Source organism: Muscardinus avellanarius (genome assembly GCF_963383645.1).
Source record: "Muscardinus avellanarius genome assembly, chromosome: 7".
Classification (NCBI taxonomy): Eukaryota; Metazoa; Chordata; class Mammalia; order Rodentia; family Gliridae; genus Muscardinus; species Muscardinus avellanarius.
The window spans coordinates 88,419,474-88,436,353 of record NC_137793.1 but is presented as its reverse complement, the minus strand read 5'-3'; the positions used below and the strand labels follow the sequence as shown (position 1 = coordinate 88,436,353).

General features: G+C 46.5%; 1 protein-coding gene across 1 annotated transcript in view; it reads right to left on the bottom strand.

The window, feature by feature from the left end:
* The window catches only part of LMOD1 (leiomodin 1), a gene marked incomplete at both ends in the record, with an annotated part of 53,702 nt that overhangs the window by 36,304 nt on the left and 518 nt on the right, over nt 1–16,880 (bottom strand). The window lies entirely within an intron of this gene.

The window sequence follows — 16,880 nt, the reverse complement described above, 5'->3', positions numbered from 1 at the left end:
AGCTGCCTCCAGATATTTTAGGAAAGAATTCAGCCCATAGGAGCTGAAGACCTCAGCTAGCTGCATATAGAACAAATTATCATAGCCTCTTTAGCTGGGTGTAGTGGCTGCATGCCTGTAATCTCAGTACTTAGGAAGCTGATACAGGAGGATCACTGGTTCGAAACCAGCCTCAGCAACTTAATAAGACTCTTAGCAACCTAGCGGTGTGGTGGCGCATGCCTGAAATCCCAGTACTTGGGAGGCTGAGACGAGAATCCCAGGTTTGAGGATAGTCTCAGCAATGTAGAGAGATTCTCAGTAACCTACTGAGAACCTGCGTAAAAACAAAAATAAAATAGGACTATGGTGTAGCTCAGAGATAGAATGCCCCTGAGTTCGATCCCCAGTACCACAAATATAAATAAATAAAAATAAAAATGGTTGAGGGTGTAGCTCAGAAATAGAATGCCCCTGGGTTCAATCCCCTATATCACAGTAAATAAATAAATAAGTCCTTTTTAGGGTCTATTAATGGCCCCAGGGCTCATGGGTGGACTTGACTGAGTCAGGCTGAAAACATTATCCTGTAATCTCAGATCCCTATAGAGATGGACAAGAGAGGACCATGAGAGAGAGAGAGAGAGAGAGAGAGAGAGAGAGAGAGAGAGAGAGAGAGAGAGAGAATGGAATAAGTTTAAACTGAAGAGAAAATATACAATGAGGCCTATCCCAACAAATCAGACCCAGACTGTAAATTTTGAACTAATTTTATCAATAGTTTAAATCTCCCTCCAACTGAGGACTATTTTCAAATAGTCCTTGAAGAGTATAGATGAATTCAGAGCTGGTGTGGATTCAATTAAATTGGATGAGAATGGTATTTACAAGCTCTTCATCCCTCATTTATTCAACTTTATTAAACCAGGTGCGATACTCGTTACTGAGACGTAGAGATGAATAAGAGTGAGCCCTCGTCCTAGGGAAGTTTGGGGAATCACAGGAACAGACAAGGCTGAAGCGATGTGTTATGTATAGACGGTGTGTGAGGTGTCAGAAGCTGCGGGTGGTACTTTGTGGGCCTGTAACACAGACTGTCAAGCTTTCTAGAAGGTTCCACTGAGCAGAGAGTGGCAAAAAAAGTAAGGAAGGGTTATGTAGGCCCGGCATCGCAGTTAGGGCTGATGGTGTGTCCAAAAGCACCGGGAAAGTACGACAGAGCCCGGCCCCTTTGAAGAACCAATGATCTGGTATAATTGCCGAGAAGGGTAAAAGTCAAGGAGAAAAGTGTTAGTAGCTGGAGAGTGGGGGAGGCGCCGGGTCGCCAAGGGCCTTCTAAGCCACGCTAAGGACTGTAAACTTGATCGTGGCAGCTCTGTTGAGCAACTGATGGCCCTCATGTGGGGAGTTGATTTCATTTTATAATAAGACACTGGCAGCTGAGGGGAGGATGGATTGCAATGGCGGGAGAAGAGAAGCAGGGAGCTCAGTCGGGAGGTCAGGACATTCCCCGCGTTGACAGGTGATACAGGGGAAGTGACTGGGATAGAGAGAAGGGGCAGCGTCAGGAGAGATCACAGAGGAAGACTCGACAGGAGTCTGTCACCAGAAAATCTGGAACCCCTGGGAGAGGGGTGAGAACCGGTTAACCTCAAGGGTTGTGACCTACGTGTCTCGTTAGATGCTTTAGTTAGCAAGATGCGGGATGCAGGAGGAAAAGCAGGCTTAGGGGTGGAGTGGGGTGACAATGATTAATTATTTTTAGGTTGGTTAAATTTGAGACACTTGAGGTGTCCAAGAGGCAACCGAGTGATCTAGAACGCAAAATAGAGATCTAGGCCAGAGATAGAGATAGAGCGCGCGGTGGGGCTGGACGAGGGCACCCAGGAAGACTGCCTGGGAAGGGGGAGCCCTGGGGACAGTACCTAGACATCAAAGGAAGAACTGCTCTCAGAGGAAACGAGAAGGAATAGCTAGAGAGATGAAAGGAAAGTCAGGCGAATGCCGTGTCTTGGCACCAGGGGAAATGAATGAGTTAAGAATGAGAGGATGGTTAACTACCACGGCGTAAACAAACAGGATAAAGACCCCAAAATGTGCAGTGGACAAAGCAACAAGGAGATCCCAGGATACCGCGTCACGGTTGATGATGTCGGTGACTGGGGGTGATGGTGAGTTACAGACTGTTCCCTGCAGCTCAGCTATAAAGCAAAGGAGGGGAAGTTCGAACTAGAGACAGTAGAAAGGAATGTTAGCGATGAGAGGGTGGGATGTTTAAATACAGCAAAGGTTCCTGTGGAGGAAGGAGAAGACAGAATCCAAAAAGTTAGTTGGGTACCAGTCTGGGACAAGGGGAAGGTTATCTTACCCATGAGATAAGAGAGATAGAGGGCGGGGAAGCTTGCATATATGGATGCTTATGCATTTTCAGGTGGCAGAAGGGAGAATTTGAAGGTGTCCTCTTCTGATGGCTTCAAGTTTCTCAGTGAAATATGAACCTAGATCATCTGTTAAGGGTGAAAAGGGAGATGGTGGGAGAAAAGGGCTTATAGAGCTGGGAGTGTAGCGAGGGGTGAGCACTGGCCTAGCATGCGAAAGGCCCTGTGCTCGACCCCCAGAACCACCAAAAAATAGGGGGCAATATAGGGAAAGATTCACTTTGGGGATAACCAGAGGAGTTATAGAGGAGTGAGAGGTACATGTAGAGGTTTTGAGGGCAGCCTTGAGGGCTTATCTGAGGTTATGGAGTTTAATTCATAGAGGTACCAAAATATTCACATGTGCTATTTTCTCCAACTAAGATTAGCAGCTTGGGTGCAGAACAGAAGTGCCAAGTTGTTGGTCTCATCCAGGTTGGGGGTGATGGTGGACTGGGAGAGATTAAGCATAAAAAATGAGGATAGTATTGAGGAAAACCAAAGGAAAATATAAACTAAAGAGGAAATTAAGTAAAGCCAGAAAGGGCCTGACAATTTAGTGGCAGAGAATTTGGGCTATACTGGGAGTAAGTAAAAATAAAGACAAGAAGAGGCCATGAAGTGAGATCCACCTTAAGTCATCATCTTTGGGAAAGTCAGAAAGCCCCAGGGTAGAGGGATCTGATCTGGGATTTAGTGAAGTATCCAATCTTTTATATTTTTTATTTTTGTACTGGGGATTGAACTCAGTGACATTCTACCTGTGAGCTACACACCCAGTCCTTTTTCTTTTCTTTTCTTTTTTCTTTTTTGTGTGTCTAGGGATGGAACCCAGGGGCATTTGACCTCCAAGCTACACCCCCTGCTCTATTTTTTATTCTTATTTTGAAACCGGGTCTCACTGGGTTGCAGAGGGCCTCACTAAGTAGGTGAGGCTGTCTGCGAACCGCGATCCTCCGATCTCAGCCTCCCGAATGCTGGGATTACAAGCGTGCGCCACCATGCCCGGAGCTTTTTTATTTTGAAACAGGATCTCGCTAAACTGCTGAGGTTGGCCTCAAGCTTGTGACCCTCCTGTCTCAACCTCTCAAATACTGGGATTACAGACATGTGCCACCGTGCCTGGTGTCCAAATCTTAACAGAGTGGACAGCAGGCAGAATACATTCAAAGAACATAATGGCACTCTACTGTTCTTAAAGATGGAGTTCTATATAAATAATAACAATGGCTACCAATTAAGTGCCTACTCTTTGTAAAGCACTATATTAGACCTTCTTCAAACTTTTGTATCTGATCCTTGTAGAAACTCTTCAGATTAATACTATCATCTCTACAAATAAAGAAATTAAAGTCTGTTATGTATTCACTATGACCCAGCAATTTCATTCCTAGGTACATAGTGAACAGAAATGAAGCCATAAGTGCACCAAAACATGGACAAAAATGTTCTTAGCAGCATTGTTTGTAATAGCCCGAAACTGGACACAACCCAAATTTCCATTAACAGCGAAACAGACAAATAAATCTGTTATATTCATACAATGGAATATTGTGTAATAATGAAGACTTAAAACTGCTACAGATAGCAGGTCATGGTGGTGCATGCTTGTAATCCCAGTACTAGGAAGGCTGTGACAGAAGGATCACAGGTTCAAGGCTAGTCTCAGAAATTTAGCAAAGTCCTCCCCAGCTGAATGAGACGCTGTTTCAAAATAAAAATAACATAGGGTTGGGGTGTAGTTCATAGGCAGAATGTCCCAGGGTTCAATCCCAAGTACCACAAACAATAAAATAAAATAAAATAAAATAAAGCTAGTGGGCAGCTCCAAAGTAGAATGCCCCTGAGTTCACTATCCAGTACAGAAAAAAAAAAAAAAAAAAACAACTACAGACAGTAACATGGTTGAGTCTCACAAACATAAAGTTGAGTGAAAGAGGACAGATACAGACCACATATTATATGAGTCAATAATATTTAAAAACAGGCAAGACTAACCTATGTGTTGGAAGTCTGAGAAGGGTTACTTTCAGGGCGAGTGTTTGTGTGGGGTCTTACAGTACTCAGTATGGCCATGGTGACAATGTCCTACTTCCTGCTGATCAGCTTGTGATCATTCATGAAACTTTACACTTATGTTTCGTGCACATTTCTGTATATGTTTTTTTTGTGTGTGTGTGATACTGGGGAATAAACTCAGGGTCCTCCACCTCTGAGCCATACCCCCAGCTCTTTTTATTTTTTCTTTTGAAATAGGATCTTGTTAGTTACCCAGGCTGGTCTCAAACTTGTGATTCTCGTGTCTCAGCCTCCCTTGTACTGTAATTACAGACTTGTGCCATCATGCCTCTTCATATATATTGTATATTTCATTAAAACACGTCTTAGTATACACACAAGTTTTTTACCCCAATAAGTTGTATGAATATAATGCACCAATAAAATAAATAAATAAATAAAATAAAATAAAATAAAAAAGACTTCAAAGACACCACACACAAAAAAATAAATAAAAAAAATAAAAAATAAATAAAACACGTCTTAGAAAAAAATCCATTTTCATGAAGTACAAATGTGATATAGATAAGACATTTAAGAATAAAAATAAGCTAGGCATGGTGGTGCACACTTGTTATCCCAGCATTCGGGAGGCTGGGACCAGAGGATCGCAGTTTGCGGACAGCCTCAGCTACTTAGTGAGACCCTCTGCAACTTAGTGAGACCCTGTTTCAAAATAAAGAATCAAAAATTGGGCAGGGGGTGTAGCTTGGAGGTTGAGTGCCCCTGGGTTCCATCCCTAGACCTGCAAAAAAGAAAGAAAGGAAGAATGAAAGAAAGAAAGGAAGGAAGGAAGGAAGGAAGGAAGGAAGGAAGGAAGGAAGGAAGGAAAGAAGGAAAGAAGGAAAGAAGGAAGGAAGGAAAGAAAAGAATAAAAATTAGAGCTAGGGGTGTAGCTTGTAGAATGTCCCTGGGTTACATCCCCAGTACCGCAAAATAAATAAATAAATAAGTAAGTAAATAAATAAATAAATATAAATAAAAAGAATAAAAATAAAAGAAAGTAAAGATTATTGATGTTAAATGCTTGTCTGAGACCACACAGCTGGTAAATAGTCAGCTGGGAATTAGCCCCTTGTCCCCTGGTTTGGCTGCCAGAGTCAGAGCTCGTCCTACCACACCAAGTGTTAGCAGGGTCCTGGGAAAAGACCTGCAGGCTCCCTCCCTCTCCCTGGGCACGGGTGGCCTTGGGGATGGAAGATTGATGCACAGGAGGTGAAAATCTACTGGATTTTCAAGCAGCTCTGGCAGCTGGTTGTCATCTGCTGACCATTGGCAAGCCAGACTCCAGGTCCAGGAGTATTTTATGTTTTCTCTACCCTCACCCGAGGAGCGCTGGACATTTTCCTTGTAACCCAAGCCTTAACTTCTATTGTCATAGGCTCCAAAATACTCCCCCCTTCAATCCAGGCCACATATGGCTGCCAGTGTCATCTTCCCGGAGGACGCTTTGCACATGTCAACACGTAAGAGACCATCCTCACCTCTCACCACCCTTAATCAACCCAACTGCATCCGCACCCAGCCCCACTGCCTTCCCTCCTCCTGCTGCTTCGGTTGACCTCTCAACTCAAGTGCATCCCATCCCTTCCGGTCGCATTTCCTAGTATCAACAAAATTTTCCTCCTGGCCAGGTTTGGTGGCGCACACCTGGAATCCCAGGATTTGGGAGACTGAGACAGGAGGATTACAGATTTGTGGACAGCCTCAGCAACTTAGTGGGGCTTTTAGCAATCTAGTGAGACCCTGTTTCAAAATAAAAAATAAAATAAAATAGGTCTGGGAATATAGCTCAGAGGTAGAATGTTTCTGAGTTAAATCCCCAGTACCAAAGAGGAAAAAAAAGTTTTCCTCTCTACTGAATTATTTCCATCTGCATACAAACATGCAATAATTGTCCCCGTCTTTAAAATCCTCCCTGAGTTGGCATTTACCTCCAGTCTTTTGCTTCCCATTAGAATAAAACTGAGGCGAAAGAAAGGGGAATCGTTTATACTCTATCTCCAATCTGTATCCTCTGTTTTCTGTGCTGAAATGATGTGTGTGTGCGTTCGTGTGCGTGCGTATGTGTTTGTGTGTTGCTGGGGATTAGACCAGGAGCGTGAGCGTGCTAAACACGCTCTCCCACTGAGCTACATGAGATGATTCTTGTTTGGGCTACAATGGCTTCCATCTTACTCTCATCTTATTAAACCCCTTAGCAAATGGAGGACTCTGTTCCCTGAAGCCCATTTTTTCACTTGATTTTGTAAAACCACTGCGTTTCCTCCCTCCATCAGCTCCAGATCCTCTTTTGGTGCCTGAATGTTGGGATAAGGGAAGCTCACTCCTTGGCCTTCTGCTCTTCTCCATCTACCTCCTCTCTGCAAGTGGTCTCTTTCAGGCTTGTGGCTTTAAATATCATCTATATACTAGTGGCTTCACAATTTAATCTTCTGCCCCACCTCCCTGCTGAGCCCCAGACCTATACACCTCCTGTCCACCCAAATTTCCACTGGGGAGGGGAGTGTTTAATAAACAGAGACAACTTAATGTGTTCACATCTCTAAATTTTTTTTTTTTTTTGAGGTGGTGGTGGTGCTGGGGAATGAGCCTGAGGGCATTCTACCTCTGAGTTATACCCCTAAGCCTATTTTATTCTTTGGAAACAGGCTCTTGCTAAGTGCTGAGAGTCTCACTAAGTTGTTGGAGCTGGCTCTGAAGCTGCGCTCTTCCTATCTCAGCCTCCCAAGTACTAAGATTACAGGCATGCGCCACCATTCCTGGCTAAATCTAAATTTATAATCCCTCTACAACTTCTCTGCTGCTTACCATCTCAGTAAATGACATCAGATTTACCCAGTGGCTTAAGCAGGGCTAGTCACCTGACTCCTCTCTTTTCTCCAATCCACCAGCCAGTCCATCCATACTACCGTTACAGTATTTCCAGTATGTGACATTTTCATCAAACCATCCTTAATCTCTCTCCCGAGTGGCTAGAACACACTTCTACCTGGTCTCCCTTCTCCCCTTCTCTTACTTCCTGCAGTTTATTCATGTAAGAGCTGGCAGAGCCTTTAAAAAACAACTCACAGTATCTCTCTCCCCTGTTCCAAACCCCTTAAGGACTTCTCAGCACACTTGGACTAAAAATCCAAAATCCATTTTGTGGATGTAGTTCAATGGTATAGTACTTGACTAGTATGCACAAGGGTCTGGGTTCCATTTCCAGCACTGCAGAAAAAACAAACAAACAAACAAACAAACAAACAAAACCCCAAACTCCTCTGAGGGCCTGCATTATCTGAGCCCTGTTTCCTTCTAAAGCTTTATCTCCTCCAGTGACCCCTTCGCCCAACTCACTCTGGTTCAGTTACACCAGCCTGGCTTTTCCTCTGATACATAAACTGCTCCCATCTCAGGGCCTGCTGTGGCACTGTCCCCTCTGCTTGGAAAGCTCTTTCTTCTCTCCTTCCCATGGCTGGCTCCATTCCAAGCTCTGCTCAAATGTCACCTCTCTGGTGGAAAAGACACCAACTATCTTCTTGGAAATGTCCCCCACAATATATGGTTAGACATATACCCTTTCCTTAAATGGCATTACTCTTCTTTACAATGTGTACATGATATATGTTATATGTCTACAGTGCTATGGATGATCTGTGTGTGTGTACATGTATTGTCTATCTGGCCCACTAGAACACACTTAATCTCTATGAGGGCAGAGTCTGCCCTCCCTCCGTCTCTATGTACTTAATCTCTATGAAGGCAAGGCTCTTGTCTGTCTTATTCACTACACTGGCATTTAGAAAGTGCCTAATATGATAGAAGTTCACCAAAAAGTTGGGGAAATAACGATCATCCTTGCCCCTTATAAATATAAAACACGATTAATGAATTTTGTTTTTAAAGAGAATGAAGACACAGGTCAGGGGTAGAACCCATGATTAGCATGCATGAGGCTCTGGGTTCCATCCCTAGCATGAGAGACAAACAGATGGACAAATGGACAGACAGAATATGAGAATAAATGGGAATCAATGAAATGGCTGGAAGTAAAAGGAAGGAAAGAAACAAATATTCATGAGCCCTTAGTTCTGTGTTTCCAACTTAGCACATTGCTTGGTACCTTATGTGGCATGGTAGTAGTAGTAGTAGTAGTACTAGTAGTAGTAGTAGTAGTAGTAGTAGTACTGGGGATTGAACCCAGGGGCATTCTACCTCTAAGATACATCCCCAGCCCTATTATATATTGTATTTATTTATTTATTTATTTTTGTGTGGTACTGGGGGTGGAACCCAGAGGCTTTCTACCTCCAGGCTATACTTCCAGACCTATTTTATATTTTATTTGGAAACAGGGTCTCACTAAGTTGCTGAGAGCCTCACTAAGTAGCTGAGGCTACGATCCTCCTGTCTCAGCCTCCCAAGTACTGAGATTGCAAGCATGCACCACCATGCCCGGCTCTATATTTGAAAACAGGGTCTCACTGAATCGCTGAAGGCCTTGTTAAGTTGCCGAGGCTGGGCCTCGAACCTGGGATCCTCCTTTCTTAATCTCTCAAGTACTGAGATTACAGGCATGCGCCACCATACCTGGCTTGTGTAGATTTTATTTTTCTTTTTGGTACTGGGACCCAGGGGCATTCTACCTCCAAGCAATACCCCTAGCCCTATTTTTTATTCTTTATTTTGAAACAGGGTCTCACTGAGTTGCAAAGGGCCTCACTAGCTGAGGCTGCCCTCGAACTGTGATCCTCCTGTCTCAGCCTCCCAACTGCTGGGATTACAAGTGTATGCCACCATGCCTGGCTTGTGTAGATTATTTGACTTAAACCTCACAACTATTCTGTGACCAGGCATTGAAATTTCCATTTTATGGAAGGGGAAACTCAGGCTCAGAGAGGCAAAGTAACTTACTCGGCTCACACAGCCAGTAACTGGCAGAGCAGGCTGGAAATCCAGGTCTGGCTGGCCTCTGAAGAGACTACTCTATCCCTAGGCCTAGTGCATTCTGCACCGGGAGCTTCATCTGAGAGTCTGTCCTGAGGTGCTCACCTCTCACCTGCTGGGCAGAGGAGGCAGGTTTGCTGGTTTGATCAGAAAGTTAAGAGCTGATGAAGCCACAGTCTGGAGCCTGTAGGTCCTGGGTGAGGGCAGGCAGGTGAAGGGAGGAGAGGGCGGAGGGTGTGGGGCAGCAGGCCTTTCTATTCCTAGCTGTTTGTAAACAGTGTCCTGACGACCTGGCTCGGCCTTTCTGCAGTGGACCCCAGAGATGGCTGAAGCCAACTTCTCCCAAAGCAGCCTTGGCTCTTCTGAGATCATGGCGGGGTGGTAGGTTACAGGCAAGGAGAACTCTCCAGATCTAAAACTTCTTCCTTGTCTCCCTTTCCTCTGCTGTATTTTTTTTTTTTTTTTCCATTCCAGGAACTCAGTTTGGGCCCTTGAGGCTGGGGTGTAAAATAAATTAGGCAGAGACTACAAGAAATCAGGTGACTGGAGCCTGGCAGAAAGTAATTAAATAAGCCCTGCCTTCTCCTTTAGAGTAAGCTCCTTCGATGCTCTCTCCCCGCCTCCCTCTCCTCTTCTGCCATTCCTTCATTCCTACTGCCTGTATTTTTTAATCTCATGGGAAATTTTTAAATGTTGCTTTGCCACACCTGCAGGTATGTGTGAAGAATTTAAAATGAGGACATTCTCATTCCCCTGATGTTTTAAACACTTTTTAAGGCCTCATTCTATTTAATCCCACAGTAACCTTTCAAGGGTGATTTTATCATTCCCACTTAACAGGTAACGGAGCCCCAGGAAGCTGGGCTGCCGAGATTGCGTTGATAATGCCCCTGGCACCCGAAGGTGCCCAATAAAGTTAATGTTCTTCCTTTCTTACACAACTTACTCAAGTTCCGAGGGATGGTAAGAGGCAGAAGCAGAATCCAAACCTAACCTATCTGATTCCAAGCACACATGGGCTTTCTATCTCACCACACTGCGCTGATGCTAAGTAGCTCTGAAGGGAAACTGATGCTCTGGATTCGGACCGCTCCTTTTTGCTGATTATGCCGAGTAGACTAATGAACACGGTCAATCTAATCTGGAAAGGGCTGGGTGCTGGGTACGCTTCAGGATATTCTTGTTTTCCCAACTTGGTAGGCATGAGAATGTCCTCTCCCCACCCCCACCCCATGCCCACTTCACTGTGCTTTGTTGCTGTGGCTGGCTCCCTCTCTCTCTCTCTCTCTCTCTCTCTCTCTCTCTCTCTCTCTCTCTCTCTCTCTCTCTCTCTCTCTCTCTCTCTCTCTCAGCTGTGCTTCATTCAAGGCTCTGCTCACTCTGGGCCCAGCATGGTCTGGTGCCATTACTCAAGAGTCACTCGGAGGAGAGAAAAACTGAGGGAGGGCAGACAAGTTAGACCAGGCTTTACCTTTCTGTCCCATCCTGGGGGCCACGGCCCTACCCCTGCAAAGCCTGAAGCCTCAGCTTCCCGTGACGCTGGCAGCAACCTTGGTAAGTGGCTCTCACATCCCACCTCTAAATGGGATCTCCCACCCCCCTTTCACTGTTGAACCATTTCATTTGTACAAGTACTTCTTAGCCAGGCGCAGTGGTGCATGCTGGTAATCTCAGTACTTGGGAGGCTGAGACAGGAAGATTGCAGGTTCGAGGCCGACCTGAGCAACAAGTACTCCCTCGTCTTGTCCTCCCTCTCAGATTTCCCACCCAGACATGCTTTACGACCCGCTCTCCCCACCGAGAGATGCCTCACTTGTCTTTAAGTTAAATATTACGTACATACAAAAGAAAAATATATATGAGTTAGAATAATACCCTAACACCTGTGGATCCTACTAGCTAGTTTATGAAACTAGAATACTCTGGATGGAAGCAGCTCTCAAATTCCGGGAGAGATTTTAAACGGGTCCGGCCTCTCTGGGGCCTGCTCTTGCCTCCCCGGGTCAGCAGGCCCCTCACCTCTCGTGCCCTCTCCACCCCGGCCTCCAGGGCTATTTTGGGTGTGCACCAGTCGGGATTAATCTCTTTAAGCGGTGAGCCGTGCTGCCCAGTGTGCTCCTGACGGGCCCAGCTCTCTGCAAAGGGCATTCTGAGGGCTGGTGCCATGGGCGTTGGTGCTCCCATCCCTGCAGGGAGACCGTGGGCACCCAGCCGTGAACCAGGACCGTGGGGGAGGGGCTGCTGAAGCTGTGCTGACAACAAGGGGCTCGGGCCCAGCAGTGGGGTGCCCGGGGTTCTCCTCTCAAGTTTAACTCTAGGGAGAACCCATTAGGAACTTCCTTTGCCCCTCAGCTCAACTGCCCCCGCCCCTGCTGCTGCTGCTGGCCTAGTACAGGTGCTAATCCTCAGCCCCTGGAGCCCCAGGAAGAAGGGGGAGGCTGGCTGGAGATTTTCTTTCTCACTGGGGAAGGAAAGAGAATGCATGGGTTGACCTGTTGGGATCTGGTTCCTGAAACTTGAGCCAAGGACAGGCGTTTCACTGAACTGTTGGCTGCGCACTTGCCCAGGGGCTTTGTCTTCCACCTGGGCTGAAGGAGAATTCCCAGAGGGTGGATGATGCTGGCAAAGTGGTCTGCCCCTTTAAAGGGAGGGCGAGAAGTTGGGGTCAGTTCTGCCAGGCCCACCCCAGCCTCACCCTGCCGCATACTGGGCCTTGACACTTAGCCTCCAGAGTCCTGAAAGTGGGTGAGGGAGAGAACCAGAAAAACAGATTATTACAAGACAGAGAGCCTGGGCCTGTAGTTCAGTGGCGGAGTATGGCCTTAGGATGCTAAAGGCCCTGGTTTCCATCCCTGGCACTTGTCAATCACCTGGTAAAAGTGATGTCCCGAGGGTGAGACAGAGAGACTGGAGTGCTCAGGTGAGGCGCCTAGCCTTGCTGGGGGCCAGGGAAGACTACCTGGAGATAGTGGTATCTGAGATGGGAAGGGAAAATAAAAAGTGGTCTGGACCAGGCATCAGAGGATACTCCCCAAAGAGGGTGGCAAGCAATTCAGAAGATCCCTAGGGTGCTCCATCCCCCGGGAGAGGCAGCCGTGTCCCCTCCATAGTCTGGTCAAACTAGCACGATAGTATACATCTTCCCTCCCCAGGAAAAGCCCGTGCGGACCTCACGCTCGCTCTTGGTTTCTATGCAACATTTTTTATTATGAAAAATTTCAAAGGTATATACAAAAGTAGAGAAAAAGGCATAATGAACACCCAGGTGGATCTGTCCTGCAGCTTTGGCTTCAAGGATCGTCAGCTTGTGATCCGTCTTGTTTCATCTCTACATCCGCTCCAATACTTTTCTTTTCTTTTGCACTAGGGATTGAACCCAGGGGCCTTCGACCTCCAAGCTCCACCCCTAGTCCTTATTTATTTATTGCGGTACTGGGGATGGAATCCAGGGGCATTCTACCTCTGAGCTATACCCCCAGCCCTATTTTTTATTCTTTATTTTGAAACCGGGTCTCACTGAGTTGCAGAGGGCCTCACTAAGTAGCGGAAGCTGTCTGAGAACCTGCGATCCTCCTGACTCAGCCTCCCAAGTACTGAGATTACAAGGGTGCGCCATCATACTTGGCTTTATTTTTTATTTTGAAACCAGTCTCACTAAGTTACTAAGGCTGGCCTCAAATCTGTGATCCTCCTGTCTCAGCCTCCCAAGTACTGGGATTATAGGCATGTACCATCATACCCGGCTCCACCCTGATCATTTAAAAAGAAAATTCTCTAATTAATTTTCTCTATAAATATTTCAGTATTTATGTCTAGAAGATAACCATCATTTAAAAAGTAAGCCTAGAGCCGGGCGTGGCGCACGCTTGTAATCCCAGCATTCGGGAGGCGGAGATCTGAGGATCACGGTTCGCGGACAGCCTCAGCTACTTAGGCCCTCCGCAACTCAGTGAGACCCTGTTTCAAAATAAAGAATAAAAAACTGGGCAGGGGGTGTAGCTTGGAGGTCAAATGCCTCTGGGTTCGATCCCCAGACCCCCCCCCCAAAAAAAAAAAGTAAGCCTAGCCGGGCGTGGTGGCGCACGCTTGTAAATCCCCGCGCTTGGGAGGCGGAGACAGGAGGATCGTGCAGGTTCGAAGCCAACTGTGCTGGCTTAAGAGACCCTGTTTCCAAATAAAAAATATATATAAAATAGGTCTGGGAGTGTAGCCCTAAGGTAGAAGGGCTTCCAGGAACTCCAGTACCACCAAAAATAAATAAATAAATATAAAAATAAAAAGTAAGCCTACACCATATCACACCTAAAATGAATGAACAAAAATGCCTTAATATCACCATTACCTTTCCCTAATCCACAGTTGGTTTTAGTAGCTAGGGACCTGGGGGAGGGAGGGAGAGATGAGCCATCTGCTCCTGTGGCCACATATGAGCCTTCGGTCACTGACTGGTAACATTTCTCTGGTTGTGCTACAAGTACATGTTTTGTGACCCTGACTTATAAATTCTTTAAAGGACAGACTGGCATCACTTCTCTTGTTTTTGCACCCTAATGTAGGAAATTAATGTAGGAGAGTAGGAAGCATACATCTCAAAGTCAGGATCTGTATAATGCAAATAAAAATACCTGTCTCCCAGTTGAGCGTGGTGGCACATGCTTGTAATCCAGCATTTGGGAGGCTGAGATAGGAGGATCGAGGTTCACGGACAGCCTCAGCTACTTAGTGAGACTCTTTGCAACTCAGTGAGACCATGTTTCAAAATAAAAAATAAAAAATAGGGCTGGGGGTGTAGCTTGGGGATAGAATGCCCCTGGGTTCCATTCCCAGTACCGGGAAAAAGAAAATCATCATCAACAACAACAACAACAAAATATCTGTCTCCCAAGACTTGTGAGACTTAAGTAAAAGAGAGGCAGCTACATCCCACTTTAGAAGGTTCTCGGCCAGTGCTCACCTGCTGCCCGTCCTCACGTCTGCCCTTTCGGGCTCCGCTACCTTCCTGTTCCTTGTGGGTAGGAAGGGCTCGGCAGGGGAATGAACCAGCCCAGCAGTCAGGCGCTGCACCCACTGTTCTGTGGCTGTCGTGTCGGGGTCCTCACTCTGAGCACCCAGGTTTTCCCTGTTTGATCTGGCCACTAACTGAACTGACGGGTGTGACCTGCACAGCCTTCATGGAAAGAGGGAAAGGGGTGGGGGAGGCAAAAGTTTGCTTTTGGCTCATGTCTCCAATTTCTGGGCTTCTTGCCCCAAATGGATCGATGCGCCCATATCTGCCGTTTATTGAGTACTTCTTATATGCTTCTTAGTTTTCACAATCATCCCGAGGCGGGCACTTAGGTAACTTGGGAATTATTTAGCAATATGGACAGTAAGAAGCACTGGTACTCACACCAGGTTTTTCTGATACTTAAAACCAAGTCCTTGGTCCCACACTCACTGTTTTAGTAATGGCATTAAAGAGGCAACTATTTTTAGGATTCATTCCCATTCACCCAGATTTACAGAGATGACTTCTGCCCACCATGCAGTATACATCCCGAACTCCAGCCGGCGATTGTGCCAGTGTGTGCCCTTGGACTGCGTGGGAAGAGCAAGTGAGCCAGGCCAGCCTATCTCCATGGGGGGTGATTATACCGAGGATGAGTGCGTGTGCCCACACCATCCTCTATTCCCTAACTCGCGCTGTCTGCAGACACCACCTTAAGTATGGTCCTGGCAGGGGACAGCGGGGCAGGGGAGGAAAGGTAGGCCATGGTATCAGATGCCGGCTGAGTTCTAGAAGCATGGGAGTCACTAGCCCTCTGTGTGGCCTGAACATCTTTGTGATTTTTCATGTTCTGTTTAGGGCTTGGGGTGTAGCTCAGTGGCAGAGCACTTTCCGGGCATGCAGAAGGTCCTGGGTTTGATCCCTAGTATTGCAATTAAAAGAAAAAATCCTCCAGAAGCTGCAAGGCAGCCATGGCCAGGGCCTGGGGACTAGAGCGAAGGAAGAGCAGGGCCGAGCTCCAGGTCCAGAGCAGGCTCTACGGGCGCAGCCTTCGGTTGCCTTTCATTGCTTTCTGTTTCCTGATCACTTTCCTCAAGTACTAGGCCCTCATAGTGAGGCCTAACATTTTTTTTCAATCAATGTTTTGGCTGTTTATTTATCATTATCATAGCTGCATCAGGAATAACCACAGGAGAGCAATTCCTGAACCCCCTGGCTTCCCACATTCTCCCCACTTCTTGGTAATGCCTTAAATAGGAGTCCAAGGGGTGGTGGGGACAGAGTTCCTGCGCCTTCGCCCACTGTGCCTCCAGCCCTCCTCTCTGCCCTGCTTCTCCATCCCCAGCTCAAGAGTCAGGGCTACGTCCACCAGCATGCCCTGACCAGTGGTCAACACAACTTCGTACTGCTCAGCCAGGTATTCTAAAGAAGTATCGGTGGATACCACTCCCGTTCTCAGTTTCTCTGTGGGAATGAAACTGCCATTTGGTGCCCCACACCTCAGTTTCCCCAAAGTAAAACAAAGGGCAAGAGTCGAGACTGAACTTTTTCTTGCAAGAATTCACCAGAGATGGATAATGTACAAGAGATGTGGCCAAGTAGAAGAGAACGAGGGTAGAGACTTGAAGAGTTTCCCGCTGAACACTCTTTCCTGTGGACAAAAGGACTTTACAAAGTCATATCCAGTCAGAAGCTAGTTTAGTTTGACAGAGGAAACTCAGGTAATAAAAGCCACTGTGAAGAAAAGTAATACCTCCACACCAGCCCAGGAAACAGACAGCGACTGTGCTTCAGCTCGTCCTGGGTGTGGGCAGATGCTTCCAAACAGCCACTGCTTTGCCTTCCTCGGTCCTCCCCTGCACCCCTAGCAAAGTGAGCTTGCTGACTTCTAAAGGGCTTAAAAAGGGTAAGAAGGGGGGTGCTCACTCATGAGGCTCCTCTGGAGAGTGGGCAGGGAGGGAGGAATACATGGAAGAGATCAAGTCAAGACATGTTCTAGCCCACGCACTCCTGACCCCCTCCATCACTGCATCAGGAGGTCCATCTCTCCCACCCTAAGCTTCTTCAAGTATCCATGTGCTAAGAGAAGCCCACGGGGTCAGGTGAAAAATGCATCTTTTCTCCCTAAGAGTTTAACCTTCTCTTCCTGAGTAGCTGGAGGAAACACTATTCTATTTTTTTTTTTCTTCTCCTCACTATAGGCTTAGATGAATTTGAAGGAAAAAAACCCAGACGTCAAGGGATTAGGATGGAGTCAACTTGACAATGAACCCTTTGAGGACCCCTCCCAGCTCCCATTCTACTAGTAGCTCTATTTGATTATGCTGTGTTCCTCCAACGTCCCAACTTCTGCTTATAAAACAGAAGTTAGAAGCCGGGTGTGGTGGCACATCTCTGTAATACCAGTTCTTGGGAGGCTGAGAAGGAGGATCATGGGTTCGAGGACAGCCTCGGCAAATACTGAGACGCTCATCAACCTAATGAGCCCCTGTTTCAAAATAAAAATG